An 11387-nucleotide genomic window follows, 5' to 3' on the forward strand; every position below is an offset into this window, starting at 1 on the left:
CCTTTCAGAACCACAAACACTGCAGCCACTAATAGGAACATGTGCAATTACAAATTTCAGTGAACAGACCTGTGAAAAAAAGTAGCATAATTGGCTTAAAGGGACACTGTGGAGAAATTGAAGTTGACTTGTATCGACAGAATACTAGCTCCTGATTACAAAAACGCCATTCATACTGACAACAAAGCTCTTGTAACGTAGAAAAGAGCAAGAACCGAAATACAGGTATCGCCGCCACAGGCCAAACTCGCAAGTACAAGCTTCATGACGTCCTAGGACAAAACAGTGTTGCTAGAACCTAGGGCACGAGAAGCCAAGAATCACTGAGGCGCAGCAAATGCATGCGCAAATCTCCTTGACGTCGCCAGATGGTGCCACGTACCCGACAACTACGCGCGCTTCTGCAGCGCCGGGACCAATCAGCGCCTGCTCAAAGCGGTATGCGGGCTCCCGGTATTCCGCTAACGGTAACAAGGTACACGGTATGCTAAAGGTGTCTATTTGCGAGAACTTCGTTGACGACTTCGAGAACGGGATCCATTGTAACGCTGGCAAAACGCCGGTGCAATGTAAACGAAGCGACGGCCGCAATAGCCGATAGATGCCTTCAACGTGCGGCCGGTGGTAGCTTTCTTTTTGGCTGCAGCTGGGCCGCACTTCTGGGTAGCGGCTAAAAACCGCCCGCAATAACCTCGAGTAACCCCCCGAGAGCACAGTGTTGCTTGGATTTTTGCACTTCAGCCGAGCTGAATCCCTAGACTTGCCTAGTTCGGATCGTCCCCATGTGTCGGTAGCGCGGGGCGCCAGAACCAATGGGCAGAACGGTGGACGGCGGCCATATTCCGCATTCACGGTGCTCTCGTGCTCCGCATATCTGTGCGACCACGAGCATCATGGAACAGCCTCACCACGTAAAGGTACGTATAATTGGCTGCTCTGCCCAATGCGGTATGCTTCTAATACTGCTAAGAATTTTCATTTGAAAGGAAAGCATCCTAACGTGTGTGGACCCTTTGTGAAAAATGCTGCAACGCCGTTTTTGTGTGACGTTCGTGGAAATGCAAGTTTTACTAATCGGTCCCTTTTGATGCAGGACTGTTAGTGCCTGCACGGTTTTGTGCCGAGGTACAGAACGCACAAGTTCAGCACGACTGAAGGTGAGCACTACACCAGTCCTTTGTGCCTTTTTCCCCCATGCATGCTTGCCGAACGTTGTGAAATCTCGCATGTTGGCTTTGAAAGCATATGACAACGCTCCACATCAGCCACGTGGCATGTTTGCATTCTCACTTCACTCAACCTCTCAATTTTTTAACTGGTCTAACTGCTATCTTGCATTGCCGACTATTCCTGTGACCCCACGCACCTGTCAAACAGTAGCGTACGTGTTAAGCTCTTAGTATTCGTTTTACTGATTGCTAATCAAGTGTTTACTTGAGCAAAGTGGAATAAGCGGTAACAAACGAAGCGAATTATGGAAACAGTACACTACATTGTTTGTGAGAAATAGGTTACAGGATGCATGCACTCTTGTGCTTCCCACCTTTGAACTATTACATCCACTGTCCCCTTGACTGTTTTGAACAGGAATCTGCAGTGCTGAAATGTGGTGAAAAGAAACTATTTCCTGGTCCGTGCCCTTCAAAATGCACAAAAAAAAAGGCCATGAAGTATTCACTATGTAGCTCTAGCATGCAAATGTGTAGTCCAGTAGCTAGCTGACGATTGACACATAAGGAATGAAACATTCTGAATAAGAAATATCTTGCTGGGTGCATATTTCATTTCTTCTGTCACATTAGTCATTTTTCAGACAGGCAGACAGATTGAGGTTGTACTGCGATCCAGGTCTTATATAGGGTTGCCGAAAAGGTTTCGATGACCATTGAATCGCCCAAGTAGAATATACAGCAGCTTTTCTTCCATGTCGTGCGTTTCTGCTGCAGCTGTCATCCTTAGTTTTCAAAACTCAAGTATGTGAACAGATGTAACACAGAAATGAATTCATAGTGACAAAAATATAACATTATGTGTGTACATTTGTTACAGCTGGCAAAATGAAATAATAAATCAAACTAACGGTGCCTTGCCTGCAAGAAGTGTGCTTAGTATGCTAAGTGTCGGTAAACAAAATATTAAAAGCGGTGAAATGGTGAAGTGTAGAATCATACCTTGGCATTCTTTAAACGGCGTACTAGATTGGGTTACTGCTGCTATGGGCTGCTTACAGTGATTTCAGTGCCCACTGAACATCATGCTCATTGAAATTTCAGGTGTGCATTTGTTGCATCCTTGTTCTTTTTTTGTGTGCATGTGTGTGTGTGCAAATATTTTTGTGGTAAGGTGCCTCCTGTGCTTTAAGTTTCAGAAGAATATGATTGAATGTTATAACATGCCACTTGCTTGTTCTATGCATGTACCATATACACTTGACTAAGGGCTTTGCACTCGTGTACGGGCCCCTAATTACGGGAGGGGGGGGGAATTCGCAAAAAACAACTGCACTTCACGCATGTGTAGACTTCCTTGTGTGGCACACTACTTAGGGAGCTACCAGCAATGACAGCTGTCTGCTGCTATCATTATTATCATCTTCGAGTGTGCACTGCTCTGCAGCTGTGAGCCATTTAAAGCAGAATTCAGATGCATGTGCTCAGAGCCAATGGAAACGGCCGACCATGAAATGATGCTGACTGGACAACTAAGTTATCTGCTTGTGGATTTTCAATTCTTGGTGTGTGGTGTCTCCAGACATTATGTTTTAAAATTACAGGAATTTGAAATGCAATGAATGCAACAGAAATGACTTCATGTGGTTGTTATAGCAAGGGTTCGGGCCCAAGCATCAGACAGCAGTACCGAAGATGCATAAAGGTGCCTGTAACTGGACTGCAGATATAGCGTCAGGCTGTATAGTACAGTAAAGTAGTTTTCCCGTCATATGGTTGGGAGATTGAACAACAAGTGTTACGTTCGTGTAAAAATTGCGAAATAGAAGTGCAGACCTTGGTCGAGTGTATGCGGCATTTCTTTATTCGTTGTTTCTGAGGTTTTATTTTTTATGCAAGAGTATTAAAAGCCTGATTGGGGCAAAAAAAAATGTCAGTCGTAAGATTCGCCAATTGGCTGGAGGTCACTTGTGGTAAAGGCACACGGCTTCCCGGCCACGGCGGCTGAATTTCTTTGGAGGAGAAATTCTAGAGGCCCGTGTACTGTGCGATGTCAGTGCACGTTAAAGAACCCCAGGTGGTCCAAATTTCCGGAGCCCTTCACTACGGTGCTCTCATAGCCTGAGTCGCTTCGGGACGTTAAATCCCAATAAACTAAACCAAACCTATTGAATTGCTAATACATGTGGTAATCAGGTGTCCCTGCAAATTTTTTTTTTTTTGTATGCATCTGTGGTTTGTTTTTCTTAGTGCAGTTTCTGTGGTTGTAGTTGCCTGAGGCAAACCACATCTTGAAATGTTGGCATGCCAAAACCTCAAATGGGGCACATGCATTCTGAGGCATGTATCCTTGGCACAGTTTCTTTCGGCGTGCATTCTCACGTATTATATTCTCTGTTTACAGGTTTCAGCGTGAACTTCATTACTCTTCTGGTCCACCTACATTTTGCCTGCCCGTAGTTTTATCACAATGCTTGGATATTGCACCATTGCTATTGAGGAAACCTGCAAAGTGCCTGCATTGTAGCACTGCTCATGTTTATGCTGGTGTCTCATCCTGAAGTACTGCCAGTAGTTAGTGTGCAGCAGCACATATTTACTTTTTAAAATTGTGCATGTTCCTGAACTGCCTTGTGATGGTATGTGCACTGCTTGGGGGCAGCGTTTTTTTTTTCTTTCCCCATCCAGCACGCTCCTTCGTTTGATGTCAGTTTTGCTGACATGCCATGATCTACAATGTTAACTTCTGCATGTTTGTGATTTTTTTCACTTATTCCTATCTTTAGATTCCTTATGCATACTCTGAGAAGGTTGCTGGTCAGCACCGGTCAGTGATGCTAACTAAAATACAGTTAAAGGGCCCACCGTAACGGCTCTGGCTGCTGACTGCAATGTGGTGCAGTCAAATCTTGGCCACAGTTCGATAAAGGTGCAAAAACTCCCGTGTGCTGCGAGATGTCAGTGCACGTCAAGGAACACGTATATTCAGTCTAAATTAATCCGCAGCCTTCCACTAGGGTGTTCCTTGTTGCCAGTGTGCAACTTTTGAGCATGAAACTGTGCGTGCCATTCCACAGCAGTATGGCTGAGGGCCCAGTTCTGTCCGAACGTTGATGTTCGTTTTGAAAATATTTAAAATTGGTTACTAGCTCTATGAGTGCAGCTCTGCACAATGCCAATGATGGCCAGTGTGCCATGCCTCTTGTTACCATGGCACTGGGCTCAGGCTACTAATATAAAAACATTTCAGCGCAGACACATCCAGCTAACAGTTTAGGACTATGGTTCTTGCATGTGATGTGTTGAAGGTGCACTAAACAGGATTTCTTGCAGTCTCTGTGTACATGCTGCGAACATTCTAAAAAACGCCCCGGCTCGCACATTTTTTTTTACGTCACCATGGAGAGTAGGAGGGGTCAGCCAACATGGTTGGTATGGTAAAAAGCGTGTGGAGTGGCTTTCAGCCAATTGTGTTTCAGCTCCGCTGTGCCGTTGGCTGAGTAATATGCATCCCGAGTGATCTTCGAAAAAATGTGTGGGCTGCTGTTTGGACTACATACAGCTGCAAAAGATGGTCGGGCACATCACCACTGTAGCTGCAGATGAGAAAACATTGTCAGCTTGCTTCCGACTTACTTCAGTGATATATTCTCTGGACAACAAATATGTACCCGTTTTATCAGATTACTACTCACACAGTGTCCAAAAACAGTAGTGAAAATTGCTTTGGGTATCGTAACAAATGATAGTATTTTCATTGGCCATCGCAGATTTACGATGTCGAGTCTTGCAAAACCAAATGATCCATGCGTATTTTACTTCTGCGGGGCTAATTTGTGGCTATGTTGTCTGCAATTGAACCTATTCGTATAAAGGACCTCCCACCAAGAGCACCTTTATTGCTCGTGTTGGTTTTTTAAAATCAATGCAGGTCTTGCTCGTCTGCCGGAAGCTGCTCGTGACCTTGCTGTAGCTCATTTGAGCATGTGCACATGCTGTTGAATAAAGAATTTTCAGATATTTTGTGTTTTGATGAATGAGCTCCAACATGAGATTCCTCACATGCACAGCACTGTTTGCGAGGACCTTGAACGCAGAATATTTCCAAAGAAGGGGCCATGCAGAGCACGCACTAGAGGGTTTGATGTTGGTCTCGTATCGAGGTCGTTATTGCTTTTGTGGGTGCAGAGAGGAAGTTACGTGATATAGAGCTCCTCGGCACCTCATCATGTTTGAACAAGACGAGAAATTCTTTGTCACAAACTTTATTTCAATGAAGGCATAGTCGACACATTGCTCGGAGAATGAGATGCTGGCTGTTTGCTTTCACAAGGAACGAAAAGGAAGTGAACACTAGCATAGGCAAATTCAATGGAGCTGCAGTGCAAAAGTGCCCGTGTGTTGTGGAAGTGAATCGGATATCTGCAAGGCATCCAATCTAACCACACAGTTCCACAATGCAGGTTCTTTTAGCTTGTGTGCAGCTTTGGGATCAAGCAGGCTTCCAGTGAAACTTGGTCTGGCGAAGTACATGTGGCCAAAGCCCAGCCCTCCCGCAGCCTGTGCTGCCTCTAGGGCACACTCTAGGGTGTAGTGAAAAGTGCCTCTTTGCCACAAATTTATGTTAGCTGCATGTACCGGGTGTTTCAGTGAACATTTGCAAAATTTTATTTTTGAGGGAACACTATGGCTTTTGTTGCATAGTATTATCAGTATTGATAGACATCAGAAAATGGGTGAATCATCTTAACTAGTAGAGCTACATACCTAGTAGCAATTAGCAATTTGTAGTTGGTCGTTAGTAATAGCCATATATTTTTAGAATTTTGAAAACACAATTACCCTCGGCACTGTGGCTCGACAAAATTTGGCTTTTTTTTTAGACTAGTTACGTACACTGGAGGGGTTGCTTTGCCTGCATGCTTTTGAAAGCACATGTATTAGGTTTTTTCGCGATGCACCCAAATTTTGTCGAGCCACAGCGGCGAGGGTAATTGCATTTTCGAAATTCTTAAAACTTGTGTGGCGATTACAGAGCAGGCTTCAATAACTGCAACTAACTGTCTACCTCTACTAGTAATTATTAAATATTAGTTAATGAGCTTGCTAATTAAGACATTTCAGAGGTTTTCTGGCGTCCACCAACACTAGCCGCCGTGGTGGCTCAGCGGTTATGGTGCTCGGCTGCTGACCCGAAAGACGTGGGTTCGATCCCGGCCGCGGCGGTCGAATTTCAATGGAGGCGAAATTCTACAGGCCGTGTACTGTGCGATGTCAGTGCATGTTAAAGAACCCCAGGTGGTCGAAATTTACGGAGCCCTTCACTACGGCGTCCCTCATAGCCTGAGTTGCTTTGGAACGTTAAACCCCATAAACCAAACCAAAACACCAACACTAGTAATACTATGCCAAAAAAGCTATATTTTCACCCCAAAAAGCCTACTGTTGAAAATTCTTGAAAGTGTTTGCTGAAACAAGTACATTTGTATGCACACAGCTAGAAAAACCATCAGGTTAAGCAAAATATCACCTTGACAAAATTACTTCGCCTTGCCGTTGCATGCAGAGAAGCCACAAAGCCCGAATTCATGTATATTGCCGAAACTAAAGTTTAGCCTGCTCGCAAAGCTGCGTGTGCAAAGAAACTGTCGTGCCTCTGCGCACAACCTTGAGGCTTTGTTTGCCTGCAGAACTTGAAAAGCACACCTTAAGTCCGGCTTGCCTACAAAACTCTGCACAAAGACGCAATTCTAGTCCAGCCCAAAATCCAGATAGCTTGCACAACCTTCATGAGCAAGCTGTCCTGTTGAAAGCAAGATTCAGGTTTTTTGGCTTGCCTCCTGGTGAGGAATTGTAGTAATGCTAGCAACCTGTTCAATCAGCTGGGTGCGTAATCCCTAATGTCTGCAGGAAACAAGGCGACCTTTTTCACACTGACACTTGACAGCATCTCTGCAAACTATTTACAACGTTCATTTGAGCCAGCAGGCCAGTGTGAAGTGTGCAGCACAAAACCAATGTCTTTTACCCTGAGATTACACCTTGGCACACGCATAGAATAACACTGATGATAAAGCAAATTTGGCCTGTATGGACGGGCCAATCCCTGACCGTCGTCCTGCTCCTCCATGAACATCCCAGAGAGTGCGGCCAAGACAGCTGTGACAGGAAATCATCTTTTTAAGTGAACGCAAGAAGCAACTACAACACGAGAGTCACAGAAGCTTGCAATAATGCCAATGACGATGGTGAGTTCTTTGTCTCTCCCAAAGTTCTCAAAATGAGTATTTGATTATTCAAGTTAAGTTAGGCATTGACCTAAGTGCACACATTGTGTTGGATGCTAAATGTCCAATGCATCTTATTACACCTATCCTTGCAGAGATGCTTTCTGCATTAGGAAAAGTAACTGTTGGTCAAATGTGCAGGGAAACCCCAAGGTGGAGTATATTTGTAATAAGGGAGGAGTTACTCATTTGCATCCACCCAAGTGCAGGCATACAGCTACAAAGGAAGGCTCTACAGCTTTCTCAGAAACTTCGTAGTTAAAGAAAAATTCGTCCTAGTCCGGGGTTCGAACCCGCGACGACCGCTTCACCGGAGCAGTCACTCTACCAATTGAGCTAACCGAGAAGGTTAGCATATGCCAAGGCTCTTAACAGGGCTAGTTGGTTGCTATAATTCGACATAATGGCTAGCGCACACAGAAGGAATCCTGTCACTAGCGTCACTAGACAGGACACTAGCATTTGACCTGTCTGGATTCCTTCTGTGTGCGTCTCCCTTGTGCGCTACCCATTATGTCGAAGTTAGCATATGGTAGCGCAAGAGCGAATTGATCAATAACTTGATATGGGAACATTGTTGATCAAACACTTGACCAGCGATGGCCCCTAAACATTTCACCAGCACGAGTTATTGATCAATTTGCTTTTGTCTTGGTTAGCTCGGTTAATAGAGTAACTGCTCTGATGAAGCAGGGGCCCCGGGTTCGAACCCCGGACCAGGATGAATTTTTCTTTACCTACAAAGCTTCTGAGGAAGCTGTATAGCTTTCCTCTGTAGCCGTATGCCTCCACTTGGGCGGATGCAAATGAGTAATTACTGCCTTTTTAGGAAAGTAACTCCTTTCTAGGAAAGTAACTGTGATTCATACTGAAAAAATTGCGCAGAAACAACGAGGACAAAGCAAAGACACGACAAGGACGAGCGCTATCCTATGATAGCGCTCGTCCTTGTCATGTCTTTGCTTTGTCCTAGTTTTTTCTGCACAATTTTTTCAGTATGCATATCAACCAACTTTCCAACTGGAAGTTTACTTCTAAAGGGCGAGACAACGCATGGTGTGTGTGCTGATCGCAGCCATATGGAACCGCCACTGAACTGTAACAGCAGCCAGAACATGACACTATTTGGTGACATTTATTCATATTTTCATGTCAGTGTCCTCATATGCAGTTCAAAAATCTGCTTAACTAAGTATCTGCCCTAAGCAGGCAATGACACTCGGCAAACAGCGCTACACTAGCAGACGACATATGGCAAGGAGATGAAACCCACCAGTTTGCTTGGGGGCAGTGGGACAATGCTGCAAAAAGCACCACTGCGCTACCTAATTCAAAGGTACAAGGGTACAACCGTCTCACCACGCTCCCCGCTTTCAGTATTTTCATTTTCTCCTTCCACCGAGTATGACTCCTGCTCAGTAGCCAGCTAGCTGTGGCACGGATTTGGTTAAAACTGAATTTAGTACAAATTTATTTGTATTTTTTTACACAGAAAAATCTAAACCTCAGTCAGAGTCCGTGCGTCAATTCAGGATGCCGAACTCATATACCGTACTGCAGCATACCATACCAAGTATGCTGCCACCTAGAACTCAAAAGAAACTGTAAATTTTGGAAATTAATGTCCCAAAGTGACACATGGGCTATTAAAAAACAAGCTATATCAATGTGGATCTGCGTGGCCTTAAAGACATTTCCAGTGCCCACATGGGCTGAGGCCGTTGCAATGACCCCATTATCTTGGAAAGAAACTAGAGCAACTGTTATGTTCATCTAGGGTGGGTTTATTGTGAACTGAAACCAAACGCTATAATAGCAATGCTTCTTTACGTAGGAAGCCTCGGCGTAGCTACCACAGCCTACCTTTCTCACTTTTGTTTCTATTTTCACTGCTCACCCTACCATGCGGTTTCCACAAATAGTGCCACCAGCCAAACTCTCAAACCTTTTTCTGCTAAGGAAAAAATTTCACCAAATGAAGTAACCATACATGTGGCATCCGACGTGTTCGCTTCGACACAGTTCCTGTGTGCTGCACTACGACTGATCTGCCAAGTCCCCAGTGGAGACGTACACTATTTATGCTTGCTTCCTTCCAATGATTTCAACAGCAAGGCCATCACAGTTGAAGCAGGCAACGATATCACAGTTGGAGCAGGCAACGATAACTGTTTTCCTTTGGCTTTTTTGGCTTTCCTTTCGAACACTGCTATCAAGCAATGCACTTTGTCAGCTGTATTATTCAGTTATTAATGCTTCGTTCCAAATGCACAAGCAGCAAGCACTGGCGTCTGACAGCTGCCAGCAAAGGTTTGACTTTTGAGGAACTAGTTCCTGTTCTTTGGGCTCCTTTCTGCATTTGAATCTGTACATCGAAAAGCTCCAATTTTGGAGAAACAACTCATGCTTAAACAGGTATGGCAGGGATTCTGGCAGCACACGGATGAACTACGTGCTTTCCTTCGCGAACAACACGATGCACTTCATAATGCCAGGCTGGGCCTCTACGTAGAGGGAAAATTGAGGCTTTTTGTGATATCGGCATTCCGAAAACTTTCGTGGGCACATACACGTACTTTTCTTTCCACTTGGGTGCAACTTATGCCCCATCGAAACCGCCTACGGCACTGGGACCGTGGCATGTGACGAGCATTGGCCACTGACGCACTCGCCTTACCATGATTTACTGAGAAAGAAAACAGCCACAAGCATGTCAGGAGACCATGCTATGCTGTGAAAGAAAAGTGGCAGTCAAATTCCGATTCAACGTCAGGAGTCTCCATGCAGACAGGTCCGCCAGCTATTTTCGGCAGAAGCTGGCGCTGCCCTTGTAAACTGCATCGCTATCCTCCTCCTGTCACTCTTGCTCTGGACGTAGTGAAAAGGTAATCTAACATTTTCACTGCGAAAAAGAAACTGACTGCTGCTCCTGCAAAAAAAAAAAAGGCAGCAGCGAGGCGCGATCGCTGTTCCGACCCAAACGTACTTATCTTTCCGGCCGCAAAAAGAAATGCGTTCACAGGCTTGCAGGGCACCTTATCTTGCAGTAACTACAGTCGATACTCGTCTCAGGTAAGAAGCTAGTTCGAATAAATTAAGAAATAATGCAGACAGCCACTTACGCTCCAAAGAGTGAGACGTCCATCTTGGAAACGTTGTTTATGGAAGCGTTTTCTTATAAAGTCAACAGATGGTGCCAGAGTGCAAACGCATTTTGTTACAAAACCGACAGGTGGCGCCACAGGGCATCATACTGATTTTTAGTGATATTATGATATGCCAACGTTTTGAATTTGTTCTCAACAAAGCGCGAATTTTTCTCGGAACGTTTAAAAGCGTAAGCTCCCCATACGTGCGCGCCGCGCCTGAACGGGTACGAAAGGTTGTAAAGTGCATTCCATGTCGTACATAGGATAAAAATACATGTCAACATAAATTGATTTATAGCATCATGCATAATTTCTGGCTTCCCGCAACGTATAATTGGCAAAATTAAGCCAGCATCTGGACTACACCAGGTCCTGTCTTGGCCGTATGACCGTCCAACCAGGTTTAATAAAAATGTCTTACTGAATGATGCAGCCATGTATTGCAAAATTAGGATCCTGCAGCACTGCAGCAGTGCAAAATTGCACTCTTCATAAAGTTCCTGTTACTCAGTGCAGCTATTCATTGCACTTTGCAGCTGCAGGCTGAAGTGCAATGCACAGACGAGTAAAAATAATGGTAACCATTGGCAACGAACAGTGCTGTATAACTGCAGCAGTGTACTGCAGTCACTTTTAACACATTTCTGGAAGTATGCACTAGTTTCAGTCACAAGTTGCACATCAATGCGCCTTTGGAAATGTATTTAACCGCAGCGCCCATGTTAACTTTTCACATTTTTACAAGTAAGTAATGCCTTTCACAACAGCTTTAAGGAACACAA

The sequence above is a fragment of the Amblyomma mixtum genome, chromosome 3 (assembly GCF_055824585.1).
Source record: "Amblyomma mixtum isolate Tamu chromosome 3, ASM5582458v1, whole genome shotgun sequence".
Taxonomy (NCBI): Eukaryota; Metazoa; Arthropoda; class Arachnida; order Ixodida; family Ixodidae; genus Amblyomma; species Amblyomma mixtum.